The following is a 22,619-nucleotide window of genomic DNA, read 5'->3' as shown; positions in this document are numbered from 1 at the left end:
AAGGAGCCAGAGATGGGAGGAGAGGAAATGGGGCGCCGGCGGGGGTAAGGGGTGAGGAGGGGTGGCAGCGAAGAGCTGGTCGTGGGCACAGACATGGGGAGGAGAGAGTGCCAGGAGCTGAACGACGCCGCTTAGGAGTCCAGGTGATTGAGTGCCACAGGGGCAGGAAAGGGACCTTTACCCTCTTCCTTCATTCATATGCATTCATCCACCCACCCACCCAATCATTCGTTCGTCCATCCACCCACTCACCCATCCTTCCATTCATTCATTCATGCATGCATTCATGCATTCCTGCTTTCAGCGATGGGGCAGGAATCTGAGAACAGGCCTAAGTATAATGTGGCGGGATGGGTCAGGAGCTCAGACTGAGCCAGGTCTGGGTGGGTCTGGATTATCCTCACACCTGCAGCCATGGGAAAGACAAGTCCCCATAGGCACAGAGTGACAGCCATGTGAGGTCCCAAAACACAGGCAAAGGGCACTGGACCTCCTGTACACACCACAGGAGCGATCGTGACAGCAGGCCACCTAGCTCTACCTTCAGAGTAGACAAAATATTGTGATCCACAGCCCCCTAACTTCAGTTCAAGTTCATATTCATGGGTGAAGCCACAGATGACAGCCTCTTTTTTTTAACTGACAAATGGGTTTTATTTGGCCTGCGTAGTGTTAGATTACAAAGTATTTTTTTAACTTGTTGAATTCACGCCCAATGAACTTAACCTAGAAATCAGGATTTCTAGTTCTTTTGAAAATTAAGCAATCTGATGACACTGGCCCTGCCCCCATTGAGCACTAACTTCCCATCCCCCTCCTCCAACCCCCGTTACCTCCCTTCTGCTTTCTGTCTATGAATTGGGCTCCTCCAGGGACCTCACGTAAGTGGGATCATATGGCATCTGTCCCTCTGTGCCTGGCTTATTTCACTTAGCATCATGCCCTCAAGGTTCATCCAGGTTAACTTTACTTTGCCGCTATCTCAATGTTTAGTGGAATTTCCCTTTTCTAAGCTTTTAACTGCTTCCTTGTCCCAGGCATTGCAATCCAGGCAGATCAATATCTCCACTGGATCCCACAGACAAAGGCACCCAGTCATGGGAGGCCGGGCAGCCACGAGGGTCGGCACAGAAAAAAAGAGGCACATCCTTTTGTAGGCTGCTCTTTGCTGTATTTTTTCACTCCTGGCTGAGATGCCACATTGTGGGTTGCCACAGTCTCTCGCCTTTGGTTCTGCCCATCGGGACCCATGGCTCTGTCACCCCACATGCTGACTTGGCCATTGGTCCTGATGGGACAAGGGCTGTATGCCTTCACGCGATGGGGACCCAGAGTCGCAGAGCCCAGCTCCCTAGGCCTGGGGACTTTTCCGCCTTCACAACAGGTTTTCACCTATGCTGAGAACTTCTGGGAAATTCCCAGGCAAAGACATGGGCAGTGAGCATGTCCTTGTGTGGCGTCGAAAGCATGGAGCCTCAGAATGGGGTGAGATGGAGTTTAATTCCAGAAGGCTCTCCCACATGAACAAGGTCATCTAGATGGGACCAAATCCAGGCTTTTTGTCTTTGGGTCCTGAGCCGCCTCCAGGGTGACTCCAGCATTGGGTCCCCTTCATAGCCAGGGATCCGGCTGGGGAAGCAGGTGAGGGAGCGGGGCAGAGCAGGAGCTGTTGGTGGTTTACCTAATTTGATGTCCCATTTGGGTCCCTGGATTAGAGGTTTGAGCACACTCGCCTGGCAGTCGGTCCCTGAAAATTCCTGCTCAGACAGCATGTTTGTCAGCCCCCAGGACACCTACCTGGCTGGTGGGGCCTCCCAGGACTCATAGCTCATCCGACGCATCAACCAGAGTGGAGAACTTTTTTTTTTTTTTAATCAATCCTTCCATTACTTTCTTTTCATTCAAACATTCATAGACGAAGAAAGGTTTCCATACTTAATTTTTAAACATAATATACAGAACCACAGTACTATTTAAATTTCAAATTATGGGAGATCACATTCAAATATGCTTAGATTTGACGAGTTGCTATGACAATACTGAGGAATTTCACGGAAAAGGTATTTAGAATTTGTAAGATAGTCAAATGCCTTTTTGCTGCGTGGGCCAGGGGTGAGCATCGTTCTCCCCATGCTACAGGTGAGCACACCGAGCCCCACAGAGCCTGGGGAGGAGCAGGGAGTGGAGCCCGGGGCCACTTTTTCCAAGCGGTAGGAATCCTTGGAACTTTAGAGCATCCTGATCTCCAGGCTCACTTGGTGATCAACTGCTTCATCTTAAAGATGGGGCCTCGGGGGGCACTGAGGCTGAGGGAGGTGCTCAGGGTCACACGGCCACTCGGGGCCAGGCCACCTGGAGAACTGGAGTCTGCGGTGTCTTGTTTGAGGCCTCTCTGGGCACCTCTGCCCCACCACACAGGCATGCGTGGTCTCGTCGGAACGGAGGGTTCTGAGTTACTCAGAATAAGTTAGTTATTCTGTAAAGGAGGCCTCGATACAGTCGGGTGGGACAGGGCTCCGGGAGGTGGAAGGAGGTGAGAGATGGGAGGCACCTGGAACACACAGCCCATACTCCTGGCGCCTGGCCTGCAGCCCTGACTGGCACAGGTGGGCTGGAAGGTCTGGGGCCAGGCGCTAACTCAGCTCACGTCCCAGCCAGCGTTTCTCAAACTAGGGCCTGATATCTCTACAGGAGTATTTAAAATTCTGTTTTAATTTTTATCATTTTTTTGGCTTTTATAAAATATCATGTTTTAATTTTACAATCACCAATTGATGCTGTACTAGGAGAGATGAGACTAACTCCTTTGTGTCTTGTTTATTCAGCTGAGGTGTAATTAACATATATTAGTTTCACGTGTACAGCATCACGATCTGCCATTTGTATAGACTGAGAAATGATCACCACAGTAAGCCTAGTTAACATCCATCACCTTTGTGTCTTCCCACCTCCCTTTCCCTTCTCCAGGATTTTTACCTGACAAAGTTTATCCCATTTACATCCCATTCAGCTACCATAATTTCCTTTCCAAAAGAAAGGTTTGTGGTTGAAGCTGCCAGATTCTGAAAAAGATACAGAGACCCTTAAGGGTTATTTTTTTCTTTTGTTTTTAACTTAAGATGTGGCCCAACCTAAATCAGTGCCTCATGCTTTTATCTGCCATCTCCACGGAAGTTCCTCATAGATGGGTAACCAGTGTGTGTGTGTGTGTGTGTGTGTGTGTGTGTGTGTGTGTGTGTGTTTATTGAGGTGAAATTCACATAACATTAACCATTTTAAAGTGAACAATTCAGTGGGATCCAAGGCATTCACAATGTTGTACAGCCACCCCTCTATCTTGTTCCAAAACATTTTCATCGCCCCCGAAAGGAAACCCCACACCAATAAGCCATTGCTCCTCACTCCCCGCTTCTTTCTCCCCTGACAGCCACCCATCTACTTGCTCTCTATGGACTTGCCTGTTCTTAATATTTCATATACATGGAATTATAGAATATTTGTCCTTTTGTGTCAAGCTTTATCTGTGTTGTAGCAGGTGTCAGTACTTCATTCCTTTTCGCGGCCAAATAATATTCCATTGTATGTATATATCATATTTTGTTTGTCCATTTATCCAGGGTGGGCATTTGAGTCATTTCTACCTTCAAGCTATTGTAAATAATGCTGCTCTATCCACCCTAGTGAGTGTGAAGTGATTTGGTGTTTTTATAGGATGTATTTGGCATACAGTCATTAAGGAAATTATATCAAATATCCTCTTCTAGAGGAGCCGAGGTCTGTACATCTAGAAGTAGTCATCACAGATAGACTTTTTTATTTATATACTATCTATAGGCATGATTGGATGCTAATGGCAACTGAAGCAATATTTCAGATTTACAGACCTGGCCACAGATAGCAAAGGAAGGCTCTCATTTCCTTCCCCAGAATATAAATTTTCTCTAATTCACAAAGAGGTCTCAATGAAAGATGTCAAAATTAATAACAGTACTATCCAGAATTTATTGAACGCTTAGCCACATGTCAGATACTGGGCTCTATTGTATGAAACAGCTTCTATTTTTATATCCGTCTTACAAATGAACTCCCTGAGGAGAAATGGCTATTAAATGGGAATTAAATGGCTGTCTGGTGTCCTGGGGTTGGTAAGTGGCCAAGCAGAGGCTGAGGCTGGGCAGACTGAGCCCAGGGCCTGTGCACTTAACTGTGATCCCGTGCTGTCTCTCAAGGTAATCCACTCCCTTGCATTCCAGATGCTACAGGAGGAGCTGTCGTCTCCATGCCAGCAGCAGAACCTGGGAGTCTGGAAGCCCTGTGACGGCCCTGGGGAAACCAACCCCCTCTGAGCCTCAGTTTCCTCACCTGAAAGCAAGAGGATTGGACTGAGTGCTGAAGGTCCAGCTGCTCTGACACCCCAGGACCCTCCTCACTTGGGGAAGAGAGCAGACGCCCTCACCTTTGCTGCTGGGCAGAGTAGCCTTTGTGTCCTTTGGGGAGACAATGTTGGTCATCGCCATGGCTGGGCTAAGAAGTGACAAGCAAGAGTGTGTCTCTTTGTCCTGGACTATTTTGTCCCCAGTCTGCCTCTGCTGACACTTGAAACCAAAATGAAGCCTGAGAGTTTGGAGTCTGGTGATGAGGGAGGCGTTCTCAGAAAGAAGACAGGAAAGCCCCACATTTTAGGCCCGTTCCTGTGTTGGCCCATTCACACCTGTGAGCTGGGGACAGGACATGCACTCCTGGTAGCCATCCCCAGGGCTGACTTGCACTGGTGCCCCTGCCAGCGGGGCCCCACAGACACTGCATCCAGTCCAACACCAAGTCTGGAATCCAGAACTTCTGGTCAGCAAATGCATTCTCCGTTTAATCAAGAAAAGTGGATCCCTGGACCTGGCCTCCACCACGCTGAGCTAATGCTTTGGAAAGAGGTATTAGGTTTGCAGCCACGGAGGACGGTAAGAAAAAGCCCTTCTGCCTTGTCATTATGACTCTTTTCAGAGGAAGCCAGAAATAGCCATGCTGGGGAGGGGGTCCTGCCTGGGAATGGTCCCCCCAGAGAGCAGGTCTCAGTATGGACTCAAAAGAACTTATCTAATTAACAGATCAGAGAACTTATAAATCTCTTTATGACTGGCCAAGGCAACTTCTCTTTTCTATCGTGAACTAACTCATCTCTCTGGGAACAAGATGACGCAGGCAGGAATCAATAAAAATAGATGCCAGGGATGAGGGTGGGGTCCTGGGTGAGCCTCACACCCTCTCTGGAGCTGCTTCAGGTCAGCCTTATGTGTGACGTTTCAAATTTTCATGTGGAGAAGGTATTATGTGTAACCCGTGTATTACTTGGGTAATTAAATCTTAAATTTTGAAAGACCACTTAATTGGAAACCACTATGGTTTTCCTCCCACAGTCATTAGGAATGTCCTGATTTGCATATTACTATGTTCCCAAATTCAGGTCTGCCTTCCCTGTTTTGTTTTCTTCATAAATATTATGTCTTTGAAATTATCTCAGGCATTGGTTTACTTCTGGGGAGGTCTGTCTCCACTCATTAGAATGTAACAATAATAACATCGTATAGAGCTTATTCTGTGCCAGGCACTGTTCTAAGTGCTTTGTATGTAAATTAATTCATTTAAATGTCACAGCCGACCCTAGGAGGGAATATTACTTTAACATCCCCATCTTACAGATGAGGACACTGAGGCTCAGAGAGGTGAAAAGATTTGCCCAAGGTCACCAACACTAGAATTTGGCTCTTAACTGCCAGCCATGCTGTCGCTGGGACCAACTTGCTGGTCCTAAGGGCAGATCTCGTAGCTGAGGGATCTTTCAAGGCGAGTTTGTTGACTGCCCTGTGGGCACGTGGTACCGAGGAGGAGCGGGGAAGTGGTTGCATCTGTGCCTGCTGGTCCACAGGTGGTCTTCCTATCAGCTCATCACTAGGGTCTGGCCTGGAAGAGGGTCCTGAGCCCACCAAGAAAGGGCCCCTCAGAGATGCTCAGGCCTGGCCCCAGCCTCAGTTCTCCAATTAGTCCCCACACTCCAGGGACTTGACGTCAGAAATCACCTCCCCCCAAGTTTCTGGCAGCACATACTCGGCCTCCAGGCTCCTCCTGGAGAAATGTAGAGAGATTCCCCAGGCTCACCTTTGGGTGCTCCTGGATGGGGCCCTACGGGTGTCCGGGCAGCAGGGTGCTGCCTCCTGCGGGATTCCCCACCATTACACACCCTAAGCTGAGCGTATGCACAGACCCCGGGCCTGGAGTCCAAACAGGGCCCTGCCGGATAATGACCTCTCGCCATTTTTATCTTGAGAGAATGCACCTGATATTTGCAAACAAAACAGGATAAGTGGCTAAATCTGGGGAAAGTGCTTGGCCAGATCGAATTTCTTATGATTTAAGCAGAAAGTTTAAACTTCTCCTTAAGCCCAGAGCCAAGGACGAAGACGAGTGCTGGGCTGAGCCCCAGGATGCAGGGTGCAGCAGAGGGGAGCGGAGAGGCTCTGAAATGTGCTAACTTGTCCCTGCTGTGTGCAGACGGTGCCCGGGGGCAGGGTCCGCCTGCCAACGCCTGCGGGATAAGCCAATCCTGCGCCATGCAGCTCAGGTTTTGTTTTGGGGCAAAGGAACAGAATCAGCATTGACTCAGATGCTGGAAAGAGGAAAAGAGGGTGGGATTCCCCGGTTTGTTCCCTCCTTGTCAGTGGAGGGGGTCTCGTCTCCCGGACGCTTGGGGACCCCGCTGACGATGGACCCAAAGCTGCTGACTGTGCCCCGGTTGGCAGATTTCCAGATTTCCTGCAAATTGATGAAAGGGAATCTTGTACTTATTTTATCTTATATTTTTAATTCAATAGTGTTTTTGTATTTCAATGCAAAACGTTTTTCTTTATTGTGTTAGAACGCACATACCATAAAATTTAGCATCCTAACCATTTTCAAGTGTACAGTTCAGTTGTATGAAGTACATTCACATTGTTGTGCAGTCATCACCACCATCCATCCCCATAACTCTTGTAAATCTGAAACTATCTGTATTAAACACTAATTCCCTCCCCTCCCCCAACCCCCAGCAACCACCATTCTACTTCCTGTCTCTGTGAATTTGACGAGTCCAGGTACCTCGTCTAAGTGGAATCATACAGAATTTGTCCTTTTGTGACTGGCTTCTTTTACTCCGCATAATACCCTCAAGGTCCATCCATGTTGTAGCAGGTGTCAGAATTTCCTGTCTTTGTAAGGCTGAATCATATTCTATTGGATTACCACGTTTTGCTTATTCATTCATCTGTCGATGGACACTCGGGTTGCGTCCACGTGTTAGCTATTGTGAATAATGCTGCTATGAACATGGGTGTGAAAATCTCTCTTCAAGACCCTGCTTTCAGTTCTTTTGGGTATATACGCAGAAGTGAAATTGCTGGATCATATGGTACTTCTACTTTTAGTTTTTTGAGGAACCATCATCCTGTTTTCCACAGCACCTTCATCATTTTACATTTCTTAACAATACTGCACTAGTGTTCTAATTTTCCCACATACTAACCAACACTTGTCATTGTCTTTTTTTTTTTTTTACTATAGTAGACATCCTATGGGTATGAAGTGGTATCTCATTGTGGTTTTTATTTCCATTTCCCTAATGATTAGACACGTTAAGCATCTTTTCCTGTTGACCATTTGTATATCTTCTTTGGAGAAATGTCAACTTGAATCCTTTGCCCATTTTTAAAAATATTTATTTATTTATTTGGTTGCACCGCGTCTTAGTTGCAGCCGGTGGGCTCCTTAGCTGTGGCTCGTGGGCTCCTTAGTTGCAGCATGCAAACTCTTAGTTGCAGCATGCATGTGGGATCTAGTTCCCTGACCAGGGATTGGACCTGTGCCCCACGCATTGGGAGCGTGGAGTCTCATCCACTGCACCACCAGGGGAAGTCCCCCTTTGCCCATTTTTAATCATATTGTTTGGGGAGGGGGTGTTGTGGAATTGTAGGAATTCTTTATATATGTTGGATATTAACCCCTTATCAGATATAAGCTTTGCATCTATTTCCCCCCATTCCACGGGCTGCTTTTTCACTCTGTTGATAGTGTCCTTAGATGCACACAAGTTTTAAATTCTAAGGTTTTCCAATTTATCTATTTTTTCCTTTGCTGCCTGCAGATTTGCTTAATGTTTAAAAAGCCGTTTTCTTGGAAACCACCATGGTTTTTCTCCTGCTGTTCTTAGAAATGTCCTGATATACATATCATTGTGTTTTTCTAGTAAGGTCTTCCTTCCAAGTGATTCCCACGGTTTCTGCCTTCAGTGCATCCTGGGAGATGGTTCCTGTGGCCTGGTCATCTGCACCCCCCAGGGGCCCACATCCATCCTGAAATCCCCCAGTTACCCACCATTTGGGCTTAAGGCCCCTTGGAGAAAGGCAGCCTGTTCCTGGGATCGTGGCTCTTGGACCTCTTTTAGGCAGAAAGCCCTGGGTGATGGGCTTCCCATGAGAGCTGGGCCTGGTCTCAGCACTAAGACCAACCCAGGAGAGATGTTCAGAACCCCCAGAGTCACCCTGACCAGAGGCATCTGGGTTTCCTCAAGGCCCCCTGAGGGCCAGGCCCGGCATTGTGGCCCAGGCAGAAGGCAGCACTGCCCACATGTAGAGAAAGCTCCAGAAAAGGTCTCTCCACCCTCCTCTGCTGGCTCTCACCTCTGGACTCGCCGTTCTCCACATGCATGTTCCTTCAGGGGGCCTTGAAAATGGCTCATTTTGGTCAATCTTTTCCATTCTGGCACTAAGGCACTTTCTGCCAAAGACAGAATCTATTTTGGACTGCCTTTTTTTGGCCTGCTTGCTTCATACGTGTGGGTCTCCCGTGGGCTCCACATCAGAGATGCTTCATCCCCTTGCTGGTTTCCAGAAACAGAGCCAGCCACGTGGGGCGAGCTGTTCTCGGGCACAGATGGTGCCTGCGGTGAGGGCGGTGGGGAGACGGGCTCTGGTTCTCCTCCACCTGCGCCGGTTGTGGGGACGGGGCCATCCTTCAAAATCAGAAAGAGGTGCCCACAAAACCCCTTTGAAAGCCACCGTCCCAGAGCCCTGGATCTTGCAAACACGTCTCACAGTTGCTTTCTATTCCCTGGGCTGAGATGGTGGTAGTTTGTATGTTGACATCTTTTAAATTCAGATGTCTATGCATAGATACCCTCTGCTGCATTGGTGCTAGCTGATTTGGGGGGTGGGATTTCAGGAACAAAGGCAAGGTGCTCTCTCTGGGTCTGGCCCTGAGCAGCTGGGGAGAGGGCGAGGGGGGCGGGGGGCCTGGAGAGTCAGAGGACTCAGGGGCTCTGCTGTACATCCTCCACGGCCGTCCCCCAGGGCCCATGGCACTCCCCGGTGACTCTGGGGTCCTGTCACTCCCCCACACTCTGCAATAACTATTTCAACCTCCCCCTTCTCTCCTCCAACCTCGGATCTCTGCCCCTTACCTCCGCCCAACACCCCCTCACCAGTGGCCTGGCCTCCCACTTCACAAAGATCCTGGGAGCCTCCAGTTAGAAACGCCCAATGCCCCTCTTCCCTCCCTCCATCCGCCCCCGCCATGGGACTTGGACCCCTCCCTCTTCCCCCATCCCCACCCCATCTCTCCAGCCACTGGATCCTCCCCATCTCGGCTTTTCAACAGACCTTAGCCTCTCTCATTGGAAACAAAACAAAGCACACAAAAAAGAACACTCTCAGGACCCCTCACCCCCTTTAATTAACACCAGCTTTCTCTCTTCTCCCTTTCACAGCCAAACTCCCCAAAAGATGTCTCTAAACTAACAGCCTCCCATCCCCCATTCTCTCTCGAGCCCCTGTCTGTTCCCACCCTGCCACTGAGGTCACCAATGATGACCTCCATGTCACTAGAGCCAGGGCATTTCAGCCCTGTTCTCACCTGTCCTCTTGGCAGGAGAGATGCCAGAAGGTTCTTTCTGCTGGGCTTGGTAGAGTTTCCTCTGCCTCATTGGAGCTGCCTTCCCAGTCTCCTTTTCAGGCGCCTCCTCCTGCACCAGGCTGGATGCTGTCCCCCTTCACCCTATGCTGTCTTCTGTGATATTCTCATCCCACCCATGACTTCACTTACAGTCAATTCCTATTATTCGAGGTCATTATATTCTATAAAATCTCCGCCAACACTGAATTAGTGAACACAGAACCATTGCTCATGGGGAAAATATGGGGTTAGGTTCCCACCAGCCTCTGATCACATCTTCATCAACCGATCAATACATAACCTCATTCTTTGGGAGATTTAGCTCTGTCCATGCCTCCACTGGAGGGAGGCAGCTAGAGGCTCTGTGTGTAGAACCTGCCTGGACTCTGCCCCATGAGCCTCTGCCCTTGGCTGCCCTTAATATATGTCCTTTCTCTATAATAAACCATAACCATGAGTACAGTAGCTTTGCAGAGTTCTCTGAGTCCTTCTGGGAAATTATTGAACTTGAGGCTGGCCCTGGGCTCCCTCAAACTTGAAATTGCAAAAGTTTGGCAGCATCCATGTGGCCCATGTAGGTACCTGTGTCCCACAGTGTGTGCTCCCTTCTGGGGTCCTCTTGGGGTCCACTAATGCCTCAGGCCCTTCCCCAACCTTGGTTCTTTGAGCGCCTGCTCTAGCTCCTGGGGTTCTTGGAGACGCTCTGGGACACGGCCAGGGCACATCGTCTCATGCTGGTATGAGACTCAAGGACAAAATCTTGATGCATGAAAGTGCTCAGCTGGCCAGGCCACTCCTTAAATTCGTGGGAGACTAAAAACAGGCCACACGTCCAAAAGTAGGAGAAGGGCAAAATAAATTATGGTACATTGACCAGATGGGATGTTGTTTCCCAGCTCTTAAAAATAACAACCACGAGGACTGCAGCCATGTATGAAAATGTCCACAACATTAAAGTAAAACAAGCAGAATCCAAAAATGTCTCTGTGCTGACTCAAACTGGGTAAAAATACACCTGCAGGTGAACAAAGACTGGACAGAAGGCAGAAAGATGTATGTGTTGGTGTGGACGACTTTTATTTTGTTTTGTCCTTTGTTGTTGTTGGTGCAGTTGATAGAGCTTGAGGGGGGGAGTGAGTACAGAGCCTCACAAGGAGGGAGACACACAGTTCGCCTCCCGCCTCTGCACCGAGGGTGGGCAGGGTGAACATCTCGGTCCGCGGTGCTCTGCACGCAAAGGGGCTGGGCTCCTTCAAGGGGGTTATACTGATGTGCTCACAGGTCCACAGACACTCAGGGCTGCCATCTGGACCTGCATTTCCCCCAGCATGAAACATGTCCCACCTAATTTCAAGGTAAGTGGGTTGTTTTTTTTTTGCTGGTGGTGATGATTTTTTTTAAGGTAAAGCATACCTAACATAAAATTTACCATTTTAGCCATTTATTAAGAGTATGGTTCAGTGGCATTAAGTACATTCATATTGTTCTGCAGCCATCACCACCATCCGTCCCCAGAACTTTTTCATCTTCCCAAACTGAAACTCTGTCCCCATTCAACAAAAACTCCACACCTTCCCTTCCTCCAGCCCCAGGCAACCTCCCTCAAACTTTCTGTCTCTATGAATGTGACTATTCTAGGGGCCTAGAATAGGTTCATGTCAGTGGAATCATACAACATTTGCCCTTTTGTTACTGGCTTATTTCACTGAGCCTAATGTCCTCAAGGTTCATCCATGTTGCGGCCTGTATCAGAATTTTCTCCCTTTTAAGGCTGAATGACATTCCATGGTATGGATGGACCCCATTTTGCTTACCCCTTATCCTAGCTTTGAGCCTCCTTGAACTCCCACACATCATGGGTCCATGGAGCATCAGGAATGTCATTAAGCAAATGGGGTGACAAACAACCATGGACATGCTTATTTCAGGTATCTCTCTTGTTTATGTACCTGTGCCGTTGTCCCATCGGACCTCACTCAACAAACACAAGTTCAAAGAGAAAATTATTAAGAATTTCAAGACAGTGAGAGCAGAGCATGAGGCTAAACAAGGGACTCCTCTGAGCATGGGGTCCTGCCAACTGCACATGTCACTCACCCAGGAAGCCAGCCCTGCTCTGCTGACTCTGCTGGGACTGGGCAGGTTAAGAGCATAGTGAGGAAGGAGATGGGGTGGGAGGAAGCAGAGGTGACAAGGAGTGTGGTCAAGGGCATTCATTCTGATGGCATTGTGGGCACTTAAAAGAAACCGATGGTACCCAGGGCAGGAGCCTGCCCTACTCCCCACAGGTCTGTGCAAAAGGAGAAGCTGCAAAACGTATTCTTAAAAGTCCACTAGGGATGCAGTTCAAAGATCAGCCACTGTTATCAGTGAGCCACCTCCTCTCACCTCCCTGAGGAGTAGGCAGGAAGACATGAAGCTGAAAAATGGAAAGGGTAACAACACTAAGTCCTGGTGAGAACTTGGGGAAATGGGAACTTGCACCCTGCTGGTGGGAGTGGAGATTGCCTCACTCACTTACCGAGCAATCAGCAATCCCTGGTGACTGGAGGCTGTTCATCTCTCACAACCCAGAACCTGTGCTCCTAAACGTATTCCAGAGAGAATCTCTTGTATGGGGCACCGGGAGCAAAGAGCAAGGGTGTTCACTGCAGCATTGTTTGTAACAGCAAAAAAATGGAAACAATAGAAATGACCATATTTAAACAGAATAAAAATGGGTATGTTAAAACAAAGGACGTCTATAAGGCAGTTAAAATGAACATCTATCAAGAATAAATCTCAACAATATGTTGGGTGAAAAAGCAGTTTGAAGACTACGTTCGGTGTGAAAATGTACATTTGAAAACAGAAACAATACTCTTCACTGTTTATGGATACTATTGAGGTAGTGAAAGTAGAAAAGCATGGGCAGGAAGGATACAGGCCAACTTCAAGTTAGGGATTTTGCCTCCAGGGAGAGGAAAGTGAGATTCAGGAGGGATCCAAAGGGGATTTCTTTCTTTTTTTTTTAAACATCTTTATTGGAGTATAGTTGCTTTATTGGAGTATAGTATAGTTTACAATGGTGTGTTAGTTTCTGCTTTACAACAAAGTGAATCAGTTATACAGATACATATGTTCCCATATCTCTTCCCTCTTCAAAGGGGATTTCTTAAAAATCAGAAACGTAAAACAAAAACGTTAACATATATTTATTCTGGATGGAGGGTGCATGAGAGTTGTTTTTACTCTGTATAGTTTTCTGTATGTTTGAACCGTTCCATAACCTTCAATAAGAAAAAAAAAAAGCAGTGCTGAAAAGTTTTCCTTTTGTTTTTCACTCCTCCCCAGTCTCTGCCTTTTAAAGACAGGGAAACTGAGAGCTGCGGGTGGGGCGACAGGACTGGAGGCGATGGGGTGGGGCTTGGTAACAGGAGGGTGGCAAACAGATGAGACCAGCCCCTTCCTTCTCGGCTCCAGTGTGGCTCCGCCCCCGCCCAGCTGTATCCGCGGCAACCAGAGTCCGTCGTGTTGGCTGGACCAGTCGTCGAGTCGGGCTGACGCTCGCCACCTAGTGGCCTATCTGGTGGCGCGGTCTGTGAGAGGGGTCCCCAGGCGTGAGTCAGAGGGGCAGCACTGAGAGGCGCTCCTTAAATATAAAGAGCAGCGTTGCCCTGTCACAGCAGGTCCCCTAGAGCTGCGTCTGCTGCCCTTAGGGCAATGGCAGTTCATTTCAGAAACTGCTTTCATTAAACTTCCACTGTAGCCATTGACCGTCAAGTGTTTTCTGGGCATCTTCTGGAGCCCTGGGCTGCTCTGGGCATTTATGGGTGTGTCTCTTCATGGGGACCCCCAGAGCCCGTGGTTACAAATTCCTTAGAGACCCCAAGAGAGGAGAGTTTTTTATGACATGCTGGTGTGGACTTATATATATAGTATGCCCCTTCTTTTATATGGGTTTTATAGATTTGTTTCAATCTTTTTTTTTTTGCTGCACCGCTAAACTTGGGGGATCTTAGGTTCCCCAACAGGGACTGAACATGGGCCCTCGGCAATGAAAGTGTGGAGTCCTAACCACTAGACCACCAGGGAATTCCCTAAATTTGTTTTACTTTAAAAGCAACATAAATTTGTGGAGAGTGTGGAAAATCATCTCACCACCCATGCTTAACCAGAGCTAACATTTGGGCCTTTATCCTTCCAGTATCCCTCTGCTCCATTCATTTTTTAAAAAATTAATTGATTAATTTCTTTTTATTTTTGGCTGCGTTGGGTCTTTTTTGCTGTGCAGGGGCTTTCTCTAGTTGCGGCGAGCGGGGGTTACTCTTCTTTGCGGTGCACGGGCTTCTCATTGTCGTGGCTTCGCTTGTTGCAGAGCACAGGCTCTAGGCGTGTGGGCTTCAGTAGTTGTGGTATGCAGGCTTAGTAGTTGTGGCTTGTGGGCTCTAGAGTACAGGCTCAGTAGTTGTGGCGCACGGGCTTAGTTGCTCCGTGGCATGTGGGATCTTCCGGGCCCAGGGATCGAACCCATGTCCCCTGCATTGGCAGGCGGATTCTTAACCACTGCGCCACCAGGGAAGCCCTCCATTCATTTTCTGAGGGGTTTGTTTCTTACAAAATTGGAAATTCACGGCCCCTGAGTGATTTTTTGCCAGGGCTCTGGAGACAGGTACGCCTGGGTTACAAGCCCAGCTCCTCTGCTTAACTGCCACCTCAGGCAAAGGAATGAATTTCTCTGCACCTCAGCCTTCTAACCTGTAAAATGGGAATATTAACTGTGCCTACCTCACAGGGTCATTGGGGAAATTTCAGTGATATAAACAGTACAGTGCTGAGTACATAGGAGGCAATAGAACCTCAGCCATCGCTAAAATTATAGCAAAGGATAGCATGGTATAATTACAATATTTTGCAATCCACTTTTTTCATTTAATACAGCCTGAGCATTTTCCTTTAGTTTTTTCCTTTCCATGTAGGGAAAACCCCAGCTCTTCTCTATATGTTTCTTTCACCTGTGAGTCTCCTTTACTAAGAGAAAACACTTCACTTGTGACAATTCTGGTCAACAAATGAGAAGAGGTTTTCCCCACAATACCCAATTCTCTGTGACACCAGCTGGGTGTCCTACAATTTAACTCAACTCTAATGCTGTCTACCAGGAGACAGTGTCAGATCCCACAAGTTAAGAGCCCAGTCCCACAAGAATGCCCCCTGCCTCCACTCCAGTGCCAGTCGCAAGCCCAAGTTATCACCTGTGCTAGGTTCCAACCACGCCTTCCTTGGGTTCAATTAATTTGCTAGAGTGGCTCACAGCACTCAGGGAAACACTTACTTACGTTTACCAGTATATTAAAGTTTATAATAAAGGATACAGATGAACATCCAGATGAAGAGATACATAGGGTGAAGTCTGGGAGGGTCCCAAGTGTAGGAGCTCTGTCCCCATGGATTTGAGGTGTGTCACCCTCCCAATGTGGATGTGTTTGCCAGCCTGAAAGCTCTTTGAACCCCCTCCTATTGGGATTTCATGGAGACATCCTCACGTAGATATGATAAATTATTTTTTTTAATTTATTTATTTAATTAATTTATTTTTGGCTGTGTTGGGTCTTAGTTGCTGTGCGCGGGCTTTCTCTAGTTGCGGTGAGCAGGGGCTTCTCATTGAGGTGGCTTCTCTTGTTGCGGAGCGCGGGCTCTAGGCGCGCCAGCTTCAGTAGTTGTGGCACGCGGGCTCAGTAGTTGTGGCACGCAGGCTCAGTAGTTGTGGCGCACGGGCTTAGTTGCTCTGCGGCATGTGGGATCTTCCCGGACCAGGGCTCGAGCCTGTGTCCCCTGCATTCGCAGGCAGATTCTTAACCACTGTGCCACCAGGGAAGCCCCTGATATGATAAATTATTAACTCTATTTCTAGCCCCTCTCTCTTGTCTGGAGGATGGGGGATAAGGCTGAAAATTCCAAGCTTCTAATCGTGGCGTGGTCTTTCTGGAGGCCCCCATCCAGGAGCCCATCAAGAGTCACCTCATTAGAACAAGAGATGCTCCTCGTGCTCTTCTCATGTAGGAATTGACCAGGGTTTTAGGAGCCCTGGGTCAGGGAAGAGGTCAAAGACGAATATTAGAAGGAGATGCTCTTAGCGTTCTTATTGCTTAAGAAATTACAAGGGGTTTAGGAGCTCTGTGCCAGGAACCAGTGGCAGAAACCAGTATGTAATTTCTATTATCTCACACCCTATATCCTTAAATATTATTTAAGAACGTGATTCTTAATGATCACATGGTATTTAAAGATTCAGATGTATCTAATAACTTATTTAACCAATTCTCCACCTTTGGATTTGAGGGTTCCTGACTTTTCCCTTTTACAAACAATGCCACAGAGGATGTTCCTTATTAGTTGCTTCCTTTATTGATGATTTGTTCCTTTTTATGTTCAGAAAGACCTTCCCCTCCCCAGGATCAGATAAACATTTTCAACTAAGTGTGTTTTGTGCCTTTATGGCTTTTAATTAAATTCTTTGATCCATCTGGAATGTATTTTGACACCATAAGGTGAGAGCTAAGAAGTCTAATTTTATTCTCATTCACAATAACCCAACCAGTTGTCCCAGCATTATTTATCAGAGGATCCAATCCCTCTGCCCTGATTTGTGAGACCACCTGTAGTAGATTCTAAACTTATCTCCATGCTGGCTTTCTGTTGGGCTCATTGCTCCTGCTCCAACCTCACATACATGGGCTGGATGTTTGTGGCTCTGCTGGTCACAAGGCATCACTTTGCTGAGTCCCACGGAAGTCCAAAAGCGCCGGCCACACATGGCAAACAGGAGTAGCCAAGCCTTGATCTCTTCTCCAGTCTGCATTGACTGCCTTTACTATCTTTTCCCCAACGCGAAAAATCCTATATTCCTGTCAAGACCAGAACTTACCTCCTCCACGCTCAGCCACATCCCTCCATGGTCATGTCCATACTTAGAAATGTCTCAGCACTTATGTATTCAGCCTCCTCAAGTGCAACAGATTGTGTTTTCCGAAGAGGACCTCACCAGTATATTTATCCATCCTACGTGCTCTTCTTACAAAAATTGAGTGACTTGCCTCCCCCTGAGAAGTGGAGTCTGTGTGCCCTCCTCATGAATCTGGACTTTGTGGCTGCCCCATCCAATGGGGCACAGCCAGAGTGAGGCTATGTGACTTCTGGGATGAGGTCATACAAAGAATACAGCTTCCTACCCACCCCTCCTCCTTCTCCTCCTCTTTCATCTTCTTCTTCTTCTTCTTTTCCTTCTTCTCCTTCTCCTTCTCCTTCTCCTTCTCCTTCTTCTCCTCCTCCTCCTCCTCCTCCCCCTCCTCCTCCTCCTCCCCCTCCTCCTCCTCCTCCCCCTCCTCCTCCTCCTCCTCCTTCTTCTTTCTTCTCTCTCTCTCTCTCTCTCCCCCTCTGTCAGTGCTTGCCTTCAGAATCCAGCAACCATTTTTAGAGGAAGCCCAGGTCACATGAAAAGGCCATGTATACATGTTCCAGCCCACAGCCCCAGCCTATCAACTGCCAGATATGTGAGTGAATGAGATGATTCCAGTACCCAGCCTTCCAGTCTTCCAGAATTCCATCTTAGAACCCAAACATTAAGAAGCAAAGACAACACAATGGGGAATTGTTATTTAATGGGCACAGAGTTTCTGTTTGGAATGTTAAAAAGTTCTGGAAATAATGGTGATGGTTGTACAACATTGTGAATGTACTTAATGCCACTGAACTGTATACTTAAAATGGTCAAAATGATAAATTTTATGTTATTTATATTTTACCATAATTAAAAATAGTTTTAAAAAACCCAAAAAACAAAAACAAGCCATTTCCACTTTGCCCTCTCAAAATTCCAGAGCCACAGAAAGCACCCACACTAAGTCCTGAAGTAATTTGTTATGCAGCAGTAGCTAACTAGTACAGGTATTCTCTCCTGCCTTGCAAAACAAAACGAAACAAAACAAATCCAAAAACAAACAAAAAAACTCTGGGGAATAATACAGGCCTTTGCCAGAAATAAATTATAAGCTCTCAGAGCAGTACCTCTCCCTAAAGCACCTAAAATACTATAGGTACTCATTAATGTTTATAGACTTGAACCGAAGGTGCCCTAAGTTACCCCAGTGATCTTCAATTCTTTAAAAGTGATTAAAGTTACATCCTCTCTCAGAGACTTTAAGTAGCACAGCCTATTGTAGAGAATTCTAACTAACAGAATTCTAACTAACAGTTACTGGGCTCTCCTGTGTGCCCAGCACATTGTATTCGTTATGGTTAAGTACCCAGGTTTTGGAGTCGGGCAAACCTGGGTTCAAATTGTAGTCGTCATACTTATCAGCAGTGCGGACTTGGGCAAGTTATGTGATCTCTCTGGAGCTCAGTTTCCTGAACCATAACATGGGTGTGACAGAACCTATTTCAGAGAGTTGCTGTGAGGATCAAACAAGATAAATGCAAAATAAATCATGAGCAAAGGCTTGGCCTGTATTTAGTGCTCAGGAAATGTTGACTCATTCACTGTTCATAACAGCTCAAGAAGGTAGGTGTATAGTAGCTGTCTTATTCTCTTCATCTCACTGATGGAAGCGGTGAGCCTCAGGGAGGGGAGGCAGACCTGCCTATGAGTACATGAGCAGTGAGGGGTTGGTCCCTGTGTCACCTTGCCAGGGCTGTCACCACAACTGCAGACTGGGTCGCTTAAACAACAAAAATTAATTTTCTCCCAGTTCTGGGGGCTAGAAGTCCAAGATCAAGGTGTTGGCAAGGTTGGTTTCTTCCGAGGCCTCTCTCCTTGGCTTATAGACAGCCATCTTCTCCCTGTGTCTTCATCTGGGCTTCCCTCTGTGCGTCTCTGTGTTCTAAATTATAAGGACATGAGTCAGAAGGGATGGGGCTCCACCCATATGACCTCACTTAATTTAATCACCTCTGTAGAGGCCCCATCTCTAATTATAGTCACATTCTGAGGTCCTGGGTTTGAGGCTGCAACACATGAATTTGAGGGACACAATTTATCTCATAACAGCCCCCTTTCTGTTATTTTGGGGTTCTCATTCTGAACGAAGTAGACGTATAGGGACCTCGGTTCCAGCATCTCCTGGTTCTAGGGCTGCATGTCTAGACCAGGAGGAAACACGCAGCTGGGGAGGTGTGTTCAGGGAGAACAGTTTATTTTATGCGAGGTGAGGCTGACCCTCACAGCCTTGGCAAGACTAGAAGGTGCTAGAAAAACTGTGTGGAGTGATGATTGTTCAGACAGGTCCAGGCTGGCAGCGCTCACCTCCACACAAAGACCTGGGAGAAGGGAAAAAGTATCTGTTAGCTAAATGGAAAAGAACAACCCTTCAGTTGATGACTCCCTGGGGATTCTGGGGGTGCGGACTGGTGGGGAGATGGCTAGACAGTAAAAATTTCCATCCGCAGTGGCTGTGCAAATCCGCCAGGGCGCCCTAGTGGAGGAAGACAGACTTTACGTCAAAATAAACAGGCAAGATAGTTTCAAACAATGAGAGGGACCATGAAGAGAGTGAAACCATGTGATGGGATAAGGGGGTGACAGGAGGCACCCCCTTCACACAGGATGGTCTGGAGGGCCTCTAAGGACAGGTGGCGTTTGAGCAGAGGCCTGAAAGAGGAGGACTGAGTTATGGAAAGCTCCAGAGCCGGGTTTCTCTACCTAGGCCCTTGGGGGGCAGGGTAATTCTTGGCTGTGGGGGCGTCCTGCGCCCTGTGGGGTGATGAGCAGCCCCCCACCCCTGGCCTCTACCCACTAGATGCTGTAGCAGCTTCCTCACGTTGTGAAAATCAGAAATGTCTCCAGATATCGCCAAAAGTCCCCTGGGAGGCGAAATCGCCCCGTGGAGATCCACTGACCCAGAGGAAGGGCATTCCGGGAAGAGGGAACAATAAACATGAAGGTCCGGAGGTGGGGACAAACTCAGCAGATCTTCTGGGAACAGAAGTTTCCGGAAGTGGAAGTTTTCAAGGAAATGAGAGTTCAGGGGTGGAGTCCAGGGAGGGAGGGGATGAGGGGAGAGGCAGGCAAGGGCCCGATGTTATGGGGAGGGGGTGGAATGCCTTCTGACCTGAGAGAGCCCTCCAGGGTGGGGTGGGGTCGGGGCAGAGGTCGGAGGGCATGTGCATGAGTGTCCTGGGGTTGCTGTAATAAATCACACGAACTCGGTGGCTTCAAGCGACAGAAATGTATTCTCTTATTCTGGAGGCTAGAGTCCGAAGTCAAGGTGTCAGCGGGGCCACGTTCCATCTGAAGGCTCCAGAGGAGGACGCTTCCTGCCTCTTCCAGCTTCTGGTGGCCCCAGGTGTTCCTCGGCTTGTGGCCGCATCACCCCAATCCCTGCCTCTGTCGTCACGTGAACTGCTTCCCTGTGTGTCTCTGTGTCCTGACACCAGTCATGGGAGTTAGGGCCCACCCTAAATCCAGCATGATTTCAGCCGGAGATGCTTAAGCAATGACATCTACAAAGACCCTATTTCCAAGTCAGGTCATATTCTGAGGTTCCAGGTGGATGTGAATTTGGGGAAAAGACTACCGAAGCCACCCCAGCAAGCAAGGAGGAGGCAGAGGGGGCTGCTGCTGTCCCCAGACAAGAAGTGGTGGGGCCTGGACCACAGGGCACCCGGGAGCTGGAGCGCCGAGGTCAGGCTGGGCCGCGCACACAGCACACACCCCGCGTTCTCACCGGCTGTGCCATGTTGGGCACACAGGCCAGGCCTTGCCCCCAGCATCTCCCCTCTCACCCACCGGGCGGGGATCCAGGCCACCCTGGCGCCGTGGCCACCTTTTCCTGATCCCGAGCCTGGCGCCGTTTGGGGCTCCCCTGCTTTCTCTCCTGCATCACACGGGGGTTCTCCTGGGTGCAGAAGTTCCTGAGAAAGCATGAGTTAGTCCCTGGCTCCTGCCTTCCCCCTGAAGCTCTCACGTGAATATTCTTCAAGAATGGAGGTTAGGAGCCTTGATCTCTGAGCCAAGGGCTACGTAGAAGAATGTCGCTGGGCTCCCTCAGCTGCGCTGGGCTGGGCTTGTTTTTCAGGTTTGGGACAATGGAGGGTTTTTGCTTTCTACAGAAACAAAACCCAGAGCGCTGGGTCCCGTCCTACTGGAAGGTATTGGGCATGGCTGGCAAATGGTCCCAGGTGTTCTCGGTGTGCCCCTCGCCCCACACCCAGAGCCCCACCCTCTTGGGACTGCTCCAGGAAGGAATGTTCCACCCGAGGGAAGCCCAGCCTCTCTTATAGTGATCCTTAGGGTGGGGGCCAAGTGCAGGCAGGTCTCAGGGTGAAAATGAGGCATTGAGAGGTCAAGGGAGGGGTGCAGAGGGGATTGGGCAGGGATGGGAGGAGGGGCACGTCCCTGACGGTCCCCTGGATTGGATGTCTGTGCCACCACTTAGCCCACAAATACACGCCTCCTGCCAGCACTTGCCCGAACTAAGTGGAGAGCCCTGGGACTCCGCCCAGAGTTGATGCTCAGAGCCCAAATTCTTGGACGCAGACACTGACAGTAATTGACCTGCTCCCCTTGCCACCTTGCCCTTCTGTGACACTCACTGCCCTGTGTGGGAAGAGGTGTGTTACTGCCCGTGCCTTCCTTTGAGACTCAACACACAAGCCGACAGTGGGCAGACCACAGATGACAATAGAATTCTGACCACCACCTCTGCAGCCACCGGCCCCAGACAGCTGGGACTCCGTCAAGAACTGCCCCTTCCTGACTCTTTGTCCCCACTTCTAACTTAGGACCAAACAGAGCAAGCCACACAGCTCCGCTGCAATCACACAGGATGTCTGGCTGCAGCATCCCCAGGCCGACAGCCTCCTATCAGGGCAGACCTGCAGCCTCTCCTTGCTTCCGCTGTAAAGAATGAGGAGGGGGCTTCCCTGGTGGCGCAGTGGTTGAGAGTCCGCCCGCCAATGCAGGGGACACGGGTTCGAGCCCCGGTCCGGGAAGATCCCACATGCCGCGGAGCGGCTGGGCCCGTGAGCCACAACTACTGAGCCTGCGCGTCTGGAGCCTGTGCTCTGCAACAAGAGAGGCCGCGATAGTGAGAGGCCCGCACACCACGATGAAGAGTGGCCCCTGCTCGCCACAACTAGAGGAAGCCCACGCACAGAAACGAAGACCCAACACAGCCATAAATAAAAATAAATTAATTAATTAAAAAAAAAAGAATGAGGAGGCATCTCCCCGCCTCTTGGTTGTTATTAACCTGGTGGTTGCACCTCTTCGACGTGGCCCATGAAGGTTTTTTTTTCCTTTCTCTTTTTATAAGATGGAATTCACATAACATGAAATTAACCATTTAAAAGTGAACAATTCAGTGGCATTTAGTACATTCACCATGTTGTTTAAACACCTCCTCAATCTAGATGCAAACATTGTCATCAGCCCAAAGGCCCACCCACCCCCTCCCCACAGCCCCTGCGGCTTGGTGGGCCAAGTTTATGCGACGCCGATCAGATGAGTTTTAACACTCCCCTTCTCTATAAGACAAAATTGTTTTCAGTAATAATTATGTAAAGATGATCATTTTCTAGATTTGTTCCTTGGTTTTCAAACCATCGATTTAGGAAAGGATTCATTTTTATTTTTAAAGGTATGATCCAAAATCAGTAAACTATTT

At 48.5% G+C, this 22,619-nt stretch overlaps 1 long non-coding RNA gene across 1 annotated transcript in view; it reads left to right on the top strand.

Moving 5' to 3' along the window:
• The window catches only part of LOC132505205 (uncharacterized), a 76,037-nt gene extending 53,926 nt beyond the window's left edge, over positions 1 to 22,111 (top strand). Inside the window, exons 3-4 of the long non-coding RNA XR_009535303.1 lie at positions 4,254 to 4,955; positions 21,736 to 22,111. This is a non-coding gene — a long non-coding RNA (uncharacterized LOC132505205). The remainder of the gene's footprint in view (positions 1 to 4,253; positions 4,956 to 21,735) is intronic.
• The last annotated feature ends 508 nt before the right edge of the window (positions 22,112 to 22,619 follow it).

Source organism: Lagenorhynchus albirostris, chromosome 15, assembly GCF_949774975.1.
Source record: "Lagenorhynchus albirostris chromosome 15, mLagAlb1.1, whole genome shotgun sequence".
Taxonomy (NCBI): domain Eukaryota; kingdom Metazoa; phylum Chordata; class Mammalia; order Artiodactyla; family Delphinidae; genus Lagenorhynchus; species Lagenorhynchus albirostris.
This window is presented reverse-complemented; position numbering and strand designations above follow the sequence as displayed.